The 21,114-nt window shown below is 44.9% G+C and overlaps 1 pseudogene; it reads right to left on the reverse strand.

Annotated features, from left to right (window-relative positions):
* Window positions 1-832: 832 nt before the first annotated feature.
* Window positions 833-2,229, reverse strand: LOC117319005 (annotated as a pseudogene).
* Window positions 2,230-21,114: the final 18,885 nt, after the last annotated feature.

Genomic DNA, 21,114 nt, shown 5'->3' on the forward strand with positions numbered 1-21,114 from the left:
GACTAACTACACATGTACTAAGCCTGCATTTCATAAATGATGAACATCTAGGGTTATCACATGGGCTTTATATAACACTATACAGTAGCCTAGTAGGCCTATTACTCGGACACATTTTAAATGGTTACTAGCCCCATGTGCTGTAGATAATATTACCTTCTTCTAATTATAATAAACAATGCGAGTCAGACACATCGTATCATCTGTAACTAACAATACAAAAGCTGGGACGTAACCGATAGGCATTTGTTTCCAATGCATATGCCTAGCCTAGTTGTCTTTCGGCATGTTATTGTTTACAATGTAAATCAAGTGCCTGTGTGAGTATATGGGTCATACTAATATAGTGAAACCACGTGTAGCGTCACCACATATAACATACATATACAATAATGGTCACTGACATATCACATAGTATGCTTACCAAGCAACGCGGGCGCAGCACAAACAGCAATACAATATATATCACAATAGGTGGAACTTCAAACACAGTGTTCACAGGTTGGCGTTGATCTCAAGACTGGCTTGACTCGCGCGCTCTCACCGGAAGCTCGAAGACACCCGAGACTTCCCGAATGCCCACGGCATTCCGGCAAGGAGGACAACTACTGTTGGCTCAGTCCTGTTTCACCACACTCCTCCCCGTTCTAAAGTCCCTCCTACTCCGTTAAAAGTATAAATAATAGGAACATCAGTCTCCCGTCCGGGAACACGTCCAAGAGGTTGAGCACCATATATATAATACATATTTACAGTCCAGGTCTCGGCTCATCAGTGGTGACGGCATGAGACCTGAATAGATCCCCTGATGGCAAGTTGGAGAATCTACTTTCTACAACCCGTACAGGGCTGTAGCGTTGCTGGTGGCAAGCTCCAGGATTTCCGGGGTCCTAGCATCCAGGTGGGCGGCTACAATGGCGGCTGTCTCTCCGATGTAAGCTGGAGTGCTGATTCTGGTCTTTCCGGGTGGGAAGTACGGAGAGTCAGTCTCCAGGAGCAACCTGTCCCTAGGGATCGCTCGGAGACCCTCAATCTGGGGGTCGTCGAACCGTCTGACTGCGGCTGTGACTCCAAAATATGTTTTCGGAAACCTCCGGAGCCATGCACGCACGACGTCCTCTTCCCCCATGAAGCAATGGAGATGGATCCCCTGCTCCTTGGAACATGCATCCTCCACCATGACTAGAGCAGACCTGTAGACATCTGTGCCGTAGACATCCTCCTTTACTCCCCTCAAGTGCAGAACCAGAGGCTGCGCTGGTCTCGCCATCCTGAGTAGTTTGGCGAAAACCTCCCCTTGGCGTCTCCACTTGGCGGCAGGAACGTACGGTCTAGTCCACACTCTCCTAAGGCTACAACCTTTGGATGCTCCAGTAGTCGCTGGAGGCAGATCTTCCGGTCGACTGTGAGTGTCTCAAAATGCTTTGGATGGACACCCACAGCCACTCTCCAGGGCCCCTGCAGCGTGAAATCCACAGGTGGATAGGTGCTGGGCTCACTGTAGACAATGACACCCCCAACCACGTCCACTGGCAATCCTGGTCGCTCGATCACACTGTCAGAATAGCTGTATTCCAGCAGGTCCTCGACGGTGTGACCGCTACTTTTCCCCCAGATCTGGCGGCTTGTCCTGTCGAGGTGAAAATGGCTGTCAATCACTCGGAGTCCTGAGTGGCGCGAGGGCTCTTCCTCGTCCGAGCTGACTTGGTCCACAACGACGTACTCCTCTAGTCCGGGTAGCTCTTCATCGTAGGTGGTCTCTGGGGTTGGTGATGAAACCTCGGTGACGCTAGTTTCAACCACATGAGTTGGTGGCAGCTCCACTGTGGTCCGGGCCATCCTGTAACTGTAAAAGTCCAGTCTCTGGGCTGAGGTACAGGACTCCAGAATGGTCAGTAGGCATCTCCAGAATAGCAGCACTGCTGGGGAGTTGACGGGGTGAAGGGAGAACTTCTCCGGTCTCTGGATTCCCAGCACTCCACATGCTTGTCTGAAGACGTCCTCATGGCATGGATCTAGGACGCTCCCTACTGGAATCATCCTAGATGTGTTGACCTTGTCCACAGCTGTTTGCAGAGTTGCCTTTCTCCCATAGGCTTTCCGAACTAGCCACTTCAATGCCTCTACTTGGCCAGGAACGTTGGAACAGACGTCGGCAAAAATGGCAGGCAGATGTTTGGCCACTGCATGTCGCTTAGTCCGCTTGTCCTTCGAGTCACAACCACGCATGTGGGTTAATGTTGCGTCCCATTTTGTTGCTCATTAGTGTATTCATGTAAAATATACATTGTTGTACATTGTTGCAACTTGTACATTCCAATGACGTCACATTGTTTACAGATCCCGCGTTGTGTCTGCACTGCCTGACACGAAGGCTTCATTCTGTGTTTTTAGTGTTTTTGTTAGTTTTCTGATAATTCAATTGATCAGGAATGATTAAACAACCCCAATCAATATGAGGTGTGAATGTAATTTTAAGTTTAAACCGCATGTTGCGAAAAATACTTCAACTTTCACTTTGTCAGTGCATTCGTGATCGCAGCTTCGATCGGCTGTCATGGCAACGACGAGGACGGTGGTTTCATCACAGTGACGAATTTACAAACTTGCATGTGTACAGCCGAAAACTTCTAACTATACCTTATGTTTTTGGAAATCATCTGTAAATAATTAATTGAATTAATTTCGATCTATTGCATTCGTTTATTAACGTTTGTTCGTTTCTATATGCCGATTTCGATACTTAAAACACTGAAGAGTTCCAATATTGGAAAATGAACATTAACACTTGCTCTATGAATCGTCCTAGAGCACCCGACTACCCTAAATCAATACTTATGAAACAGGTAAGAGCGTGAAGGTAATTTTATGAGAACAACGAAAAGTGCTGTACATTCTTACGAAAATGACAAACATCGTCAAAATTACTTAAAAAGTAGTCAATTAATCGGCACTTCTTCAATTAACACTAGTTTACAACGCCGTTATGTAACCATACTTGAATAAATAGAAGAATGTACAGCACTTTTTCTCGGTTTCTTAGCACGATGAATAAGTGTATCATATTTGTTTGTACGAGAAAATACGTTGGTCGGGTGCTCTGGCCATATTTACCGACCAAGTGTTAATGTAGTCCTTCGTGCCGGTCACGTGACCACGCGAGAACACGAGGAACGACGAAAACATCCCGATAAAGACGTTGGACACCTAACATTAAAATCCGATCAAAAAAACAAACAGAACTAACCGGGAAATCATTAAATATTGAATTAATATTAAAACATGACGTTTTTTGTTCTTTTTAATTATAAATGCAACATTAACCCACATGCGCAGATAGAGGACAGAAGATAGGCACAGTCTTTGGCTGCTGGGCTGGTTTTGATGACGGTGATGGCGACGGTGAGGGTGCACGCACTGGGCTCACAGGTCTGGTCACCTTCTTCGGGGGTTGCTCCCTGGCGGTCAAAACCAAAGGCCTCTTGGTTCCAGCAACGCCCATATCACTCTCGTGATACGGACGACAAGGCTGGGTCTCGCTGGCTGAAGGGATAGGTGCTGGCGACAACGGTGCTAATGTGTCCATGGCCTCCTCCTGATGTCCCTGGGAAACAACAGGTGTAGATACTGGAACACCAGACGTAAGGTCCAAGTCATCATTGTCATTGGCTGTCGCCATTGGCCCTCCTTCACCGGCGTTGCCGCGGAACACCGACAGTGACGGGTCAGTTTTAAGACGGATGTCTTTGCACATCCCCGGTGCCGGCTCCCTGGGCGTAGCAGCGGCTTTCCTCCTGGGTCTGGATAGACGACTTCCATCCACGGACGGCAGGTGCTGTTCAATCCACTCGTCTGGCAGATCGTAGCTGCAGTTGGTCCTCGTCTCGTGGATCCATCGTCTATCGGTCCGTCTCTGGGCCAGATCATACTGGAGGCAAACCGCTTCCTTCAACTCAGGGGCGGCTAGAGACACTACAGATGTATAAAATGCTGTAGGCTCCAGCAACGTCCCCTCCTGTGTCACTCGACGGACACACTGCAGGATTGACTCCTCCTCGCGTCGAAGACCCTTGACAGTCTGTCGGGAGATCTTTTGAGGGCCGCGCATCCCCGCTGACGATCTGGACGTCCGGGTTTTTGGCCTGGGATGGCCCTGCTTCCAGGATCTCTTTGGGTTAGGACTGTCAGACATCTCTGAGGAAAGAAGAACACACTAATTATTCCCTGGCAAACACTCAGGACAGAGATAAACATCAATTAACTCTGCATGTTCCCTGGTTACACACACACGACCCATGATACCAATCCCTACATTCCTCGCACTGTATCATGAGTTCACCGTTGTCAGGGCCACGACATACACAGAAATTACTCTTGTCAGCTGTGACAACAGCCGGTTGACCCTGAGCACTGTTGCTAACATGGTGTTTGCGCTGTTTTAGTAACCAGGCCGGTAGATCTCTATCTTTGCAAAGCTCGAGACGATCATGGTTAATCGTTACAAGTTTCTTCCTGAGCATTACTTCGTAGACGTAATCAGTGAGTTTACGTACCACTAATGCGGGTCCTTTCCAGGTTGGGGACAGTTTACTGCATCTTCCCTTGACTGTAGCTGTATCTAGAACATATACAGCATCACCCATTGCGTATGATCTAGTATAAGCTTTAAGGTCATAGTCACGCTTGTTGATAGCTTGACTCGTGACCAGCTTACTACGAGCGAGTTCATGAGCACGCTGTATTTCTGTAGCTAGAGTCGAGACATACAACTCATAATTCTCAGAATCTTCATCAGGATGAGGACCTGGGAACACAAGTTCAACTGGTGTGTTTACTTCCCTCCCCAACATTAACATATTAGGTGTGAACCCAGTACTACGATTTACAGCCGATCTGATAGCCCCTGCTAACTGCGGTAGGAATTCGTCCCACTGGCTAGTGGACCGACTTGTGAAACACCGTACTGCGTCCATTACCGTGCGGTTAAATCGCTCAACCTGTCCGTTGGCTGATGGTCTAAATGGTGTTGTCCGAGTTTTGTGTATCTTGAGCTTTTCACAAAGCTGTTTGAACAGGTGACTCTCAAAGTTTGTCCCTCGGTCTGTGAATATCTGGAGGGGGTACCCAAACCTTGAGAAAAACTGATTAACAGCAGCCCTTGCTGTGTCCTCCGCAGACTGATTCAAAAGTGGGATACATTCTACCCATTTGGTAAACTGGTCCACTATCATTAGGATATAAGCGTTGTTGCTACGCGTAACAGGAAACGGCCCCATGAAATCCAAATGAACGCGTTCCATGGGCGCGCTGGCATGATAGGATGTTAATTTAGCCCTTGCCTTCCTGCTTGGCTTCTTGTTGCGATTACACGTTGGACATGAAGCAACATAGTTTCTTACATCCCTTGATAAGTTGTACCAGTAGAACTTGGTTTTACATCTTCCGATTGTCCTCTCCTGACCTTGATGTCCGGCGGACGGCAAGTCATGTGTAAGGGCCAAAATCTCCTTCCTCAGATTTTCGGGGACAACCAAGAGTTTGCTAGTTAGACAGCTTGCATTCCGCTTCCACAAAACACCATCGTCATCAAGGGCAAACAGTTCCCTGTTAATCCAATAATATTTTATCTCGGGGCTGCTTAACATCAAAGCATCTTCGGCGGGAGTCTGACGTGATCTAAGCCAAGAACATAAAATGCTTAGCTTAGGGTCCTCCTGCTGAGCTTTAATAATATCTGCCCAAGTGTACCCCAGCACCCAGGTGAGTTTGTCGACGTCCTGAGTAACCGTTCTAACTGCTGGTGACGGATTTGCTAGCGGCACGGCATCGTCAACGGAGTCAATAAAATGGCTCCACTCGCGGTGCCTCTTTGTGCAGTAATCACATCCACCACACGGCAACTGTTCCGGCAAAACGCTATGTCTGTACTCCTGGCAGATGTAGTCCTCAGACATGCGCGAGAGGGCGTCGTCGTTGACATGCTTACCTCCGGATCGGTGATGAATCTCCATCCAGTACTGACTTAACTCTTCCAACCAGCGTGCCAGTTGACCGTTAGGATTCTTAAAGTTCATCAACCAGTGAAGGCTACTATGGTCAGTCCTGACTTCAAAATGGCGCCCCAACAAATAGTGACGGAAATGTCGCGAAAACCGAATAACCGCAAGGAGCTCCTTCCTGGTGGTGCAGTATTTGCGCTGCTCTGGAAATGCATCTCTCCTCTCCGTCCTGTACTTGTAACAACTCGGCCCCGACAGCGAAGTCAGATGCGTCAGTGTCCAAGATAAACTTACCCTCCGGCGTCGGTATTGTCAGCACAGGGGCGCTACATAAAGCTTTTTTGAGCTTATCGAAGGCATCCTGTTGTTCTGACTCCCAATGAAATTTATTCTTCCCGGTCAGGGCGTACAGCGGTACGGACAGTTCAGCAAAGTCTTTGATAAAACTCCTGTGGTAGTTGGCAAACCCGCAGAAACGCTCGACGTCCTTTGTACACTCAGGAGTCTGCCACTTGCGCATGGTCTCGATCGATCCCTTGCTGATCTCCATCCCTTGGCGCCCTACAACCCTACCGAGATACTCGACCTCTGTTTGGAATAGGTCACATTTCTTAGCCTTGAGTTTGATGCCGTATTCACGAAACCGTTCGAACACCTGGGCAAGATTGTCAATATGATCCGTGAAATCATTACCGAGGACTAACACATCGTCAAGAAAAGCGAGTACTATCTTCCAGTGCAGCCCTCTCAATATCAAACTCATGACTCTCGAGAACGTGCTAGGTGCGTTGGTCAAACCAAAGGGCATCCGCTTGAACTGATACAAACCGTATTTGGTGGTGAATGCTGTCTTACACCTATCTGCGTCCTTGACCTTAATCTGCCAGTTTTGAAAACCACATGTTCCCTGACAGAGTGTCAATACATTCTTCCACTGACGGCAACGGAAATACATCCTTCTTGGTAACATTGTTGAGAGCCCTGTAGTCAATGCAACATCTCACACTCCCGTCACGCTTTCTTACCAACACTGGAGATGACGCCCACTCCGACATTGAGGGTTCAATGACATCAGCTCTGAGCATTTTCTCCAAGTGCTTCTCCTCCTCCCCAACAAAACAGCTTGGCGTTCTGCGGAAACGCTGTTTAATTGGGCGAGCATCGCCTGTGTCAATGGCGTGCTCTATGGCCCGAAAATTCCCGATATCAAATTCGCTCGCAGAAAAAACATCGGCATAAGTAACTAACAGCTGTTTTAACTCTGCACGTTGCCTCTCATCAAGCTCTGTACAGGACCGATGATACAAGTCCTGTAAATGTTCTGGAACTTCCGTGGCTTCTGATGTAGAGAGTTGACGGATACGGAATGTGGTACCCATTTCCGGTGATCCCTCGGGAACAATCTCATCTACTTCATATGCGACACCAACCCGCTGATTTCTGAACAGGGTAACCTTTTTATCGGACGGGTTGATAAATGACATCGTCGGACCTTGGTTACCGTCAAAGCATACACGGCACGCAAGAACTGCCTTAATCTCTGGCTGTATGAAGTAGCTTTTCTCCTCAAGGGGTTGCTCGGCGACACACTGTAACCGAAGAACAGATCTCGCTGGCACAGTAACCCGACGAGCTATTCTGATCCTGACAGCCGAGACAGCATCAACGGAGGCCTCCAGTTTCGTTTTGAAGGGCACTGTTCTGTCCTGAATATGAAAAGTATTCTCTTTCATATCCACTGTAGCTTTATGTTTGGCCATAAAGTCCAACCCAATCAGCATATCGTCCTCAATCGGTGCAACATACAGATTTTCTTGGAAGCTAAGGCCATCAAGCTCTAACTGGGCTAAGTCCAACAAGCATCCCTTCATCTCCATCTCCCTACCGGCACCTCGCAAAGTAAATTCCTCAATGACTACAGGTGGATTTAGTAAACCTTGATAAACCTTGTCGGAAATCAATGTAACCTCCGACGCAGTATCAATTATAGCATTAATTTTCTTACCATGGACTAATACCGGTATAACGATCATAGATGGAGACTTTAACTGTCGTATGACTAGAGGTCTCGGCGTTTTTTGTAGGCCATCTTCAACTTGGATCAGACCTTGGCCTTCTAGGCTGATCCCTCCCCATTTAAATCTTGGGAGAAGGACACATGCTTTGCACTAGAGCCTGCAGCCCTATTGTCGCTTTTCTTTTTTGGACAATGCCGGACCATGTGCCCGGCACCGTCGCAATAAAAGCATCGGCCGTTGTTAGGAAGTGGCGAAGGTGACCGTGACCTTGGTTGACCAGCAGACCTGGGCTCGGATTTTTTAGACTCCAGGTGGCGCAGTAATGAGCGAATATCAGCTTGGACACTTTCCATCCGTTCGTCCAGGCTGTCTATCCGTTTGTCGACATTCAAGTCTCTCTTTGGCTTATCCAAATGACAGGAACGTCGACTCTGGCGCGCTTTGGGTGCTGACTCTGGTTCACCATCACTGCTCGAGTCAGTGTCACGGGACACCAAAACTTCGCGAACTTCGCGTTTGGCACTTGATTTGTCAAAGATCGTTTGATGATTGAACTTAAAACTTTTTATTTTGTCCAACACCAACTCGACCGAATCACAACTCAAGTTCGCAGCGTATTGTCCGGCCTCTTTATCTATGCAGCCATGGCAGATCCTCTTCATAGCCTGCCGCTGCATAAACTCCTCGGGAAGATCAGGGTACGCTCGTATTGCCAACTGCATCACCCTGTCCGCCCAATCCTCAATAGACTCCCCGACCTTCTGACTGGACGTTGCTAGTTGGTCTTGCGCTGTATCTGGTAACAGCATACCACCAAAACGCTTTTCCAGCTTTTGAAGCAAATCGTGGAAGCCTATCCCATCATGCCTCTGGACTGTGTTGGCGTAGTAGTCACTAGCCTTTCCTTCTAAACTCCAGCAGAGATTGTCCCTCATTTCATTGACAGTCCAGTTTTTCACTTCAGCATACCTCATGAATTTGTGCTTGAAGCCCACCCAGTTGTCCTTCCCGTTAAACTTTAACCCATTGGGTGGGGTGTCATTTCGTCGGTCGTTGCCTGCCGCTGGTTGTCGTTGCCTAAGTTGCAGTGGGGGCTGAACTTGAGGTGGCACTATTTGGCCTTGCGGTGGCATCTGTGGCGGACCTTGACCCTGGGGTGGCATCATAGGTGGAACGTGACCTTGATGAGGCATCTGATGTGGCACATGACCTTGAGGTGGCATCTGATGTGGCACATGACCTTGAGGTGGCATCTGAGGTGGCACATGACCTTGAGGTGGCACATGACCTTGATCAGGTGTCTGACCTTGGAATGGCATGTGGCCCTGAAGTGGCAGGTAACCAGGATGTGGCATGTTAGGGTAACCAGGTGGTGGCGGTATGGGGTAATATGGATACGGTGGGTAACCATACTGCTGGCCGTGGTAATTCCCATAAGGAGACATGGGCTGATAACCCTGGGGGTACCCTGGTGGTGTCTGTGGCATATATGGTGACGGTATTCCACCATACACGCCATTAGGCATGCCATAGTGATTTGGGGGGTACACACCAGATAGGGCTTGACTATATTGCCCTGGTGACATATATCCCGGAGTCTGACCATGATGGCTGGGATAACCTGACATAGCTGTTGGTGTCATAACGGTGGACATAGACATTACAGGATGACTCGCAGGTGTGAATGTACTCAATGCTACTGCAGGAGACAACGTATCTGGAGGTGCGAATACCTGGGTTCTAGGGGTTTGTGGCAAAGTAGGCAGTTGGTACTGACCCGGTAGCTGAGCTCCAGGTGCCCTAGATTTAGGTTTAACACCTTGATCCATGCTGGGTGGCTCCTGTTTAGCATGACCTCTACATCCTGAATCTTGTTATGTACAAGACTTCCCACGTTGGCCAACATTTTGGACATATCATCTTTTGTGTCCTCCGTGAGTGAAGGCTGACTGTCCAAACTCTTATCGAGCTGAACTTTGTTGTCCTCACCCCCCATATTTGAAAAATCAAATTCTGGATTTGGCTCAAAATCAACAAAGTCCATTAACTCATGGGCCTTTACATGTCTTATAGACTCAAATGTTTTCTCTGTGATATTGATGAAGCTGTCCTGTCTCCCACCCCACTTAAAGTTTTAAGCTCCTTTGCTGTTGCAAAGTTTACTTTGACTAGAGTACTAGTATTGTCCATAGTGTAAGCAGTGGCCATGACAACAATTAACTATCGTGTTATTCACAGGGAATTAAACAGTTTAGAACCAGGGAACACACGAAAATATCAAGGCAACAATGAACAATACTCAACGACTCGTTGTTGTCGAGTAAAGTAGGTATTATCAGCAAATATCCAACGACTATGTAACGTTGTCAACAATTGACAATCACATACGCTGAAAAAATTCACCGACAATTCTTAACATACAATATATATAAATACTCAAGAACCTAATAACAGTGAAACTTCTTCGAAAATGTACATGCCAAGCAATGACAAATACAACGTCGAAAATTCACTGTCACTGTTACAATAATATGTGCAGACGACAAGTTCCACACACAGAAAAATACAACAAATTATATATAACGCCTGTCAAAATATTGAGTCTTGGATACTTATCACTGTTTAACAATAACATAACAGTGAAATATTTATGAAACAATAATAAATGGCAGTATACTACATGTAAATTATCAGCGACACAAAAATTCAAAAATGGCGACGACTTGCACGTGCTTTTCAAACTTTACAAAAAATATGCCCAGTTCGAAAATTTGCCGACGACGCCAATATAGTGAAACCACGTGTAGCGTTACCACATATAACATACATATACAATAATGGTCACTGACATATCACATAGTATGCTTACCAAGCAGCGCGGGCGCAGCACAAACAGCAATACAATATATATCACAATAGGTGGAACTTCAAACACAGTGTTCACAGGTTGGCGTTGATCTCAAGACTGGCTTGACTCGCGCGCTCTCACCGGAAGCTCAAAGACACCCGAGACTTCCCGAATGCCCACGGCATTCCGGCAAGGAGGACAATTACTGTTGGCTCAGTCCTGTTTCACCACACTAATTACAGCCCGGTACTGCCCGGTACTGCCCGGCACCGCCCGGTACTGCCCGGTGCTGCCCGGTACTGCCCGGGGAATATATATTGACCGCCCGGGCTTTTATTTATATCCAAACACTATTTAAACTATTATATATGGATAAATGGTAGCTTAATCAATAATATGGCAAAATATGGTGAAAATATATCAATATTTGACAGAGCTATGGCTACGTGAAATTAGCGATCTCGCAACCTAACGCTCGGGATGAGCTATAATCTTGTTATTTGCAATTATACGACCGCCCGGGCTTCAATTTTTCTCCAGACACTATTAAAACTATAATATACGGATAGATAGTAGCTTCATCAATAATATGATCAAAAAATGTTGAAAAAATATCAATATTTGGCAGAGCTATGGCTACGTGAAATTAGCGATCTCGCAACCTAACGCTCGGGATGAGCCATAATCTTGTTATTTGCAATTATACGACCGCCCGGGCTTTTATTTATATCCAAACACAATTAAAACTATAATATATGGATAGATAATATCTTTATCAATAAAATGGTGAAAAATTGTGAAAAAATATCAATATTTCACAGAGTTATGGCTACGATCTCGCAACCTAGCGCTCGGGATGAGCCATAATCTTGTTATTTGCAATTATACGACCGCCCGGGCTTTTATTTATATCCAAACACAATTAAAACTATAATATATGGATAGATAATATCTTTATCAATAAAATGGTGAAAAATTGTGAAAAAATATCAATATTTCACAGAGTTATGGCTACGATCTCGCAACCTAGCGCTCGGGATGAGCCATAATCTTGTTATTTGTAATTATACGACCGCCCGGGCTTTTATTTGTAACCAGACACAATTAAAACTGTAATATATGGATAGATAGTAGCTTCATCAATAATATGATAAAAAAATGTTGAAAAAATATCAATATTTGACAGAGCTATGGATACTTGAAATTAGCGATCTCGCAACCTAGCGCTCGGGATGAGCCATAATCTTGTTATTTGTAATTTTACGACCGCCCGGGCTTTTATTTATATCGAGACACTATCAAAACCATGATATGTGGATAGATAGTAGCTTCATCAATAATATGATCAAAAAATGTTGAAAAATATCAATATTTGGCAGAGCTATGGCTACGTGAAATTAGCGATCTCGCAACCTAACGCTCGGGATGAGCCATAATCTTGTTATTTGCATTTATACGACCGCCCGGACTTTTATTTATATCCAGACGCTACTAAAACTATAATATACGGATAGATAGTAGCTTCATCAATAATATGATCAAAAGCGGTGAAAAAATATCAATATTTGATAGAGTTATGGCTGTTACATGTATTTGCATTTATACGATCGCCCGGGCTAAGTATGGGATCGTTTGGATGGTTGGTTAATTGTTTTGTTAAATATAATGCAAAGTTTGCTATTATTTACAGAAGGAAATGCTTGAAATATTATGCCTTTTACGAGTATGAAATTTCCTATGTCGTAACATAGGCTACAGACTTGTTATTTGCATTTTACAAAATATCAAAAATTGACAGAGAAACTGTCTACGTGAAATGGGCAATTTTAGCATGTTTAAAATCAGAATTAATGCCAAACCCAAGGTCTCTATTGTTATGTGTCCTCTCCCTCATCAGTTCGTGATTGTGTGTTAATGTTACAAATATTTGTTGTTTGGGTATTTTTATTATTATCATCATCATTATTGTGTAATTGTTTACTAGATTTGGGAAATTGATAGATAGAAATGGTTAAGAAGCGTATTTCGAGCATCAATTGGCTTTTTGGGAAATTTGGTGGCCCTAAAAAGGGCCGTTTCAAGAATGTCCTTAAAGACACGAGTTAATGGTTCTGCGTATGCTGTGAAAGAACCTCTGGTTCCCCAATCTGTTCAGGTGGACCCCATCAGCATAAAACATGAAACTATGGTGCCAGTAGTCAAATATGCCTTGGGTGGCCATAGTCTTCAGGAGGTAATTGACGGTCTGCTTTTTCCGGTGATAAGCTGTAGACGTCATATTCCGGGGTTTGAGGCGGGGAAACAGGGAACCTACGATAACATGTGGGACCCCAAGGGATCTGATGTAGATGGCAAGTTCTTGGAGCTCCGACGCGATACTTTGCCCTGATCTCTTGGACGAGATGTCGTTGGAGCCCACTTGTAAAAAGACAATGTCTGGCCTCATCTGTGTTATCAAGTAGCTGTCTTTGAGTTTGGTATCATTGATCTTCCTCCCTCCGACTCCGTAAATAGTCAACTGGTACCCTTGGGGTTGGTAGAAATCTTCTGTCTTCGTCCAGTCGTCGAGTCTTCTGGCGAAGCTGTGGCCGAGTACAAGTGCAGTCTTCATACTTGATTTTATGTCTGTATACGTTTTGGTGTGATTATTATATACTATCTTCATAAAGTATACGAGGTTTTCATTGGCTAAAGTCCTCGTCTGAAATTCCAAATTCGCCAGACTCCTTGTCGCCAAAAAAAAAAAAAAAAAAAAAGTTCAGAAGTGCCAATGTCGTTTAGTCGCGGGTGAAGTTGATTAGATTGTTAGGGAAAAAAAAAGGTGACACAGATCATAACACAATAAGATATACTGTACTATATACAGCTATTGTAACAAGATGAAAGGTGACAGACATTCTGTCACACTGTTTCAAGCGATATTTTATATATAAATTAAAAAGAGAAATATTTTATATATAAATTAAAAATAGAAATATTTTATATATAAATTAAAATAGAAACATTTTTATATAACATAAAAATTGGAGAACAATTTTTAAACTTCACATACGTTTAGAATTAGGATAGTTTTACTGTTGTTATTGGAAATTAATTTGTATTAGAATTAATTGGTGTTAAGAAATTCTGGACATAGTCTTAAATAATAGACGCTATGTTGTCTAACAGGTATAAGCCAATTTAGGTGTCTGACACAAATCTCTGCTATAGTCAAAAAGGTATACCAATTATAAACATTCCAAACAGTATTAACCATTTGAAGTTAGGTAATTATATAATTAAGCAAGCTTTCACATGCGCTTGTGACATTCCAGTACAGGTGAAACGCGCATAGGGCGATTATCACCTGGGATTAAGAACACGCTGTATAGTTACGTATACATGTTGTGTAAAACAGGTTTTAACATATAGGGTATACTGCACACATGCGCAGACCCCATTTTTAGTCTACCCTTTGGGTAAATATTGATTAGGGAAAGTAATTTCATTGGGTGATAATTAATCCCTACAAATTTCATTGGTCAAATGAAATATCTCGAAGTTGAGATATACCATCTGTTTCCAAGAGAAAGCGTCACTCTGGACGCAGCAGTCAAAGAATAAACATATCGATCTTGGAAACTGATTCTTGCGTATATCTCAGGTGAGTAATAATATAATCATTTTTGTATTTTGCTATTATTTTAAAGTTAAGTCAAATATAGATATAAATGATAAAGTTAATAAATGTTTCAGTTTTTATAATTTTCAATGTGGTATGTACTACATATTTTGTAAATAACATTATTCATATTTTTCTTGTATCAAACTTATCGATACAGTGTATAGTTGAATTTGTTTTATGCTTGTACATACATATAATTTTTACTTTAAAGTTGTGATCATTAGTTGTGATTATTACTAATCATTATTTATCTATAATCAAATAAATAAGTTATTTATTTAGATATATAGATTTGTATTTTTATAAAAAATAAGTTTTTTTTATCTAAAAGCTAAAATAGACAAACTAGCAATATCCGGAAAATTTGGATACTGTCCGGAATTGGTTCTAATTTTATGTATAGTTGTTTAATTTCCGGCTCAATTCGCGTGTTGTAAAAAGAAACAGATTAGACACTTAAAAAGGGAAGTATTTAACTACTCAATAATCTCAGATTATTTATTTTGGTATTTCATTATTCATCTAAGCGTTATGCATCATGTATGTCCATTGATAATTAATTGTATACCATCAATAATTGTAAAACACTTATGTTATGATGTATTCATGTAACGTCACTCTGGACGCAGCAGTCAAAGAATAAACATATCGATCTTGGAAACTGATTCTTGCGTATATCTCAGTTATTCCAGATAAATACACAGCATCCAAAGAAAAAGGTACGACAACCCTCATCACAATTCGATAAATGTTTACATTTTAATATTTTCTATAGTTTTTTTAACCGGTTTGATTACCTGTTTTCATTTTATGCCCGGGATATTCATATAAAACGCTATATTGTGAGATACTACTAACCATTCATGATAATAAATGCATTATTATTAAATTTTGAAATCTAAAAAAAAAAACACTAAATATATTCATTTCATTTCAACAAAGTTTATTTTTTAAAATAATAATAGGATTGAACATCAGGCTTAGCCTATTTGAAGTTATCTCCGTGTTATAATAATATTGTAGTGAAAATCCAAGGAGAGTGATCTCCCTTGGTAGGAACTCGCTCCGTGCACGAGCTGGAGGTGCGCTCGTATGTAATCCCGCGAAGTGACGGAGAGCGCCCTCTTTATCTCAAACCAGCGAACGGAATAGACGCACCAAACGTGAGTAGTCACTGTATTGTATGGTTTTGGGATACGGGAGCATTCATTAGTCTTCTAGAGAAGGCTGGTGATAACCCACACCAGTTTTCTCTACACTGGTGTCAGAGTGTGTGAGAATTTCACGCCAAATTCTATTTTTTTCTACATGTTTGTTCAACTTAGTGTCGTCCTGTTCCGGACAGCACGTGTCAGCGCCATTTTGTTTTGACCTGCACATGTTGCCTACGGAGCAGAACGACACTCTGTCGGACTATTAGGGTTTTTTTGCTAACTATTTGTAGGTTAGGGTAGGTTGGAACGATTTAATTGTCGTTCCAACAAACATTTTTTTTTTTTTTTTCGTGTTTTTGCTGGTACACTTGATCGTGTGGGCCGCCCATATCGGCGGCATACAAAGGCCGAGTGTACAATCATACAGTAACATAGGTTTTTTTTTAATTAGAAATTAGTTTAGGTAGTTATTTTTATACGGCTACGCACCTGTGCTGTGGGCCGCCCATTATATTTTGGCGGCGTACGGAGGAGGTGTGTTATAATCGCACGTATTTTAGGTTAGCATAGTTAGATTAGGGAAATTATTTTTAGTTATAGGAAATTAGTGTTAAGTTAGTATTAGGATAGCATAGATTAGATATAATTACATGTATTATTGGTGTTATTTTACATAGCACCACACAACAGTAGCCTACAAACACATGTAAAAACTGTGTTGTGTTCTTTATTTACACCACCCCTTTTGCATACAAAAACTGTGTTGTGTTCTTTATTTACACCACCTGTGTTGCCTTCTTTATTTTTCCTGTGATAACCATGCCTTGTATTAATTTAAGGGAAGCAACAGAGGAGGAACTCTGTTCCCTTCCAGGTATAGGGGAAGTTTATGCAGGGAAAATAATAGAAATCAGGGGGAGGGAAGAATTAACATTGTCTTCCCTAAAGGAATTAAGAATTAGTAAAGACACTTGGCTAGATTGGGTATGCCAGGGAAGGATTACAGGTATGAACCTGAGGCCAACCTCACCACCCCATTCACCCACTCCCTCCAGAGGGTCACACTCCCCTAGTAAAATCTTAGAAAGTCGCCTGGATAAACAGGACGATGCAATGAGGGACATGCACCTCAAATTTACAGAGTTATGGGGTAAGCTTGATAAATTTATGGTAGACAGGGGGACAGCGGATCTCTTAAAGGAGGAGTCCGCTGTTACCAGGTCAATTCCTGGTAAGGTGGTACAACCGGGAACAATTCAGCTAACCACCCCTAGTGGGGCGCAGTACATCCATGACCAGGTACCACTAGACCCCCAGCCCTTAGAACCCACAGTTCCTGACTTTCCGCCAGTATGGGGGGAACCCACCCAACAACGGGAGGCACCAGGGGGGTTGGTCATGTCGGGGACCCTTCCACAAGGTAACCCTTATCTGGACAGCATCATAAATGTATTACCTAGGGATGGTCGATACATAAGGGATCGAGTTACCTCATACCCTCCTCAATCTAAAGCCAATACATGGGGGATACAGATATCGCCTGAACAACAAGAAATTAAAACATCTTGGGGTTTTACAGAACCTCAGAACAACATGAACAGTTCTGTGGATCAGCCACTGGTATCTAGGGATACTATGGGCATTACCATATCCCATGTTGGGGACAATCTACCATGTCAAAGTATTCAACCTATAGCCAATGACATACCTGTAGGTTATGGATTTCAACCAGGTCCCCAGGTAACAGGCAGGCACCCAGTATCTGCTGGAGTCCAGGCATTTGCTGACTTAGACCCTTTATGTTCCAGGGACCTGGGTGGTTATGGTGGTAACATTACTACCAAACTACCACCAAATGATTATGGGGGTCTACACCCATACCACACCCACAGATACATGACTTGCCCACAGCCCCTGTATGTAGGCCCAATGTAGAAACTCCCTTATTAGGGTACATAGATGGCCTCAGTATACCAAACCGTGTTAAACCGGATAACTCAGGGGATAGTAAACCTCCTCCCAATATGGGAACAGAGACCCACGTGGAAAATACAGCTGTTAAGTATACCCGTAGAGGTTCGGTAGACAGACAGTCAATATACCATAGAGACCCAGGGGGGGGGGGGGGGGAGGCACACATATGATAGGCATAATCGGGACGACCACGGTTCTCGGCGCGGCTCAACCGATCGAGGGGCCGCTGACAATAGGCGTGCCCGCAATCCGCGTCGTGCCCGAGTGGAAAACCGCCGTGCCGACTCATCGGACAGTGAATCATCTGACTTAGATTTCTCGAGTCAGGAGGAGCCTAATGTGGAGTCATCCAGTGACAACTTCAACCGACATCGGAGAGATGGACACCGCCACCACCGACATCGCAGTAAAAGCCCGCAGCGCCACAAGATGCCAACATTTACTGGTAAGGATAGATGGGAACCCTTCATCCTAAAATTTGGCCGCATAGTAGCCGACAACGCATGGTCAGAGCGTAAGACAATTAACCGGTTCTTTGATTGTCTAAGCGGGGACGCGCTAGAATATGCAGATAAACTACCCGGCGCGCTCTCCTTTCATCGGCTTAAAAAGAAGATGAAGGAGAGATTCAGTGACAAGGATGTACCTGTAGTAGCTAGGCGCGAGCTCCAGTATGCCAAGCAGGAAGAAACGGAGACCCTTGCTGAGTACGCTCAGCGTATCCAAACGCTTACCAATGATGGGTATGCTTATGCTGATGAGACCACCCAAGATCAAATCGCGACAGAATCCTTCTTAAAGGGATGCCGGGAGAAGGTGGCGGCTCAAAAAGCAATGGAAAAGAATCCCAAGACGGTTCATAAGGCCCTTAAATATATAAAGGCCTCGGTAGCGAACCAGCGCGCTTTATTTGGCACACGCTCATCACATTTTCCGAGTAGACAGGTGGAGTTCGCTGAAGGCACCAAACCCGGGGACGGTGAGACACAGCAGGAGATTATTAAAATGCTACGCGATGAGGTAAATGATCTCAAACGGTCGCTTACGCGTGGTGGGACAGCTAACTCACCGTACTACCAGCCTTGGCCCCCACCTCCATACCACAATCAGGGTGGAGGTGAGGTGGTATCTCCGTATTACCCGCCGGCGGGGGATCCACGTTGGTATCCTCCGTATCGCGAAGGGAATCGAAATCCCGACCGAAGACCTCGATCTCCCGGGTACGACAGTTCCCCGCGGCGCTTCCAACGGTCAACGGATAATGACAGCCGTCAATTTCTGCCTAGGGACCGGGATCGTTCCCCTACTGCTGACCGGAAGACGTGGGACCGAGGACGTAACTCTACGCCACCAGGATGGAGTAATGGTAGGAGCCAGGGCAACACGGAAGACAGCCGCGTCCCGGTAAACAATTCCATGTCCCCAGACCGCCAGAAAAGCTTTCCTACGCGGTCCCGCTCACCGTCACCCGCGAATAAGGGATCAAGGGATTCATCCCCTCATAGGGAAATAAAGTTAGTAGTCTCAGAAGGGAGTAGTCTGACCATACCTGTGACCTTGAATGGGACAACCATAAGGGCAGTCGTAGATACAGCCGCCACCATGACGTTAGTCCGGAGAGGATTACTGGACCACCTGAACGGGCCGTTAATACTTGGAAAGCGCGTACAGCTCCGAGGGTTCACCGGCAACGTGGAGAACGTGTGGGAAATAAAAGATCTACTCATCGGCGTGGGAGACATAGTAACCCCCTGGACGGTATGTGAAGCACCGATTACCGACGACATGTTGCTGGGGGTAGACTTTTTAGCCAAAAACAACTGCGTTCTGGATATGAACTCCGGGAGGCTCCTGATGGCGGATCAGATAATTCCCCTCACCCCGTATAGGGAGAACAAACAGAATACCACTAAGGTGTCGGCGACTCAGACCACCACTATCCCTCCAAACTCCATAGGATTTTGCAATGTAGCCTGGGATAAAACCGTCCAGCAGTCAGCCATGATCCAGCCTCATTCCAGCCCAATAGGACCGCTACTCAGCAACACATTTGTAGCCTCGGGAGTGGACCATGCTATAATGAGAGTGGTGAATGATTCCCTGAAGTCCTTTAAAATTAAAAGGGGGAAGGATGTTGGGAAACTGGAAACCGTGGAGCTACTTACACCACTTCCGGCACGGGAGCAAAGAGAAGTTCGGAGTGCCCCAGCTTCTGACCAGGAAAATAGGATACCAGAATTTCTACGAGATCTAATCAGTCGGTCAAGCCAGGAGCTGAGCCTCAGTCAACGACGGGAACTAGAAGACTTACTATCGGAGTTCCAAGATACGTTCGCCAAACATGATCTGGATATAGGGTGTTTACAGGAGATAACACACAAGATTGACACAGGCTCCGAGGACCCCGTTCGGCAGAGAATGAGGAGGACCCCTGCTCATTTCCAGGACCAGGAACGGGAACACCTGGAGAAGATGCTAACCGCTGGTGTTATCCAACCCTCAAACTCGGAGTGGTCCTCAGCCCCGGTGTTGGTGAGGAAAAAGGACGGAAGCCTAAGGTGGTGTATCGACTACCGAGCCTTAAACGACAAAACCGTCAAAGACCGGTTCCCATTACCCAACATAGACGACTGCCTGGACTCGCTGAAGGGGACCAAGTACTTCTCAACGTTGGACATGGCCTCCGGTTACTATCAGATAGTCCTTGACGAGCAAGACCGGAAGAAGACGGCGTTTATAACCCGGTACGGCCTATTCGAACACACCAGAATGGGTTTCGGGCTGTGTAACGCCCCAGCAACGTTTCAGCGTGCCATGAACCTTGTTCTGCGGGGACTAACTTGGTCCGAAGTATTAGTGTATCTGGGCGACATAGTCATCCTCGGTAAGAACTTCCCAGACACTCTCAACAAGCTAAGGAAAGTCTTGGAACGGTTCCGCCAGTATGGGTTAAAGCTCAAGCCCAAGAAATGCGAGCTATTCCGGAAAGAAGCTGTGTTCCTGGGTCGCCTGGTCAACGAGCAAGGAGTCTCCATTGACCCTAAGAAGATGGAGGCAGTAAAGTCTTGGACGGTTCCCACCGACAGGATTAAACTCATGTCCTGGGATTTGCGAACTATCATAGGAATCATGTTCCCAACTACGCCGGGATTACTCAACCGCTCTATGAGCTAACAAAGCTGACAGTAGATTTCCGGTGGGGGGAGGAACATCAACAAGCGTTTGAGCAAGTCAAATCAGCCCTGTGTGGTGCACAGTGTCTGTCATACCCAGATGGTGAAGGGGAGTTCATACTCGACACCGATGCCTCGGACACCACCATAGGAGCAGAGCTGTCACAAATACAGGACGGGGAGATCAAGGTCATCGCCTATGCTAGCCACGTACTGATTCCCGCTCAGCGTAAATACTGTACCACCAGGAAAGAGTTGCTGGCAGTGGTGAAGTTCTGCCGGCA

The sequence above is a fragment of the Pecten maximus genome, unplaced genomic scaffold, assembly GCF_902652985.1.
Source record: "Pecten maximus unplaced genomic scaffold, xPecMax1.1, whole genome shotgun sequence".
Lineage (NCBI taxonomy): Eukaryota > Metazoa > Mollusca > Bivalvia > Pectinida > Pectinidae > Pecten > Pecten maximus.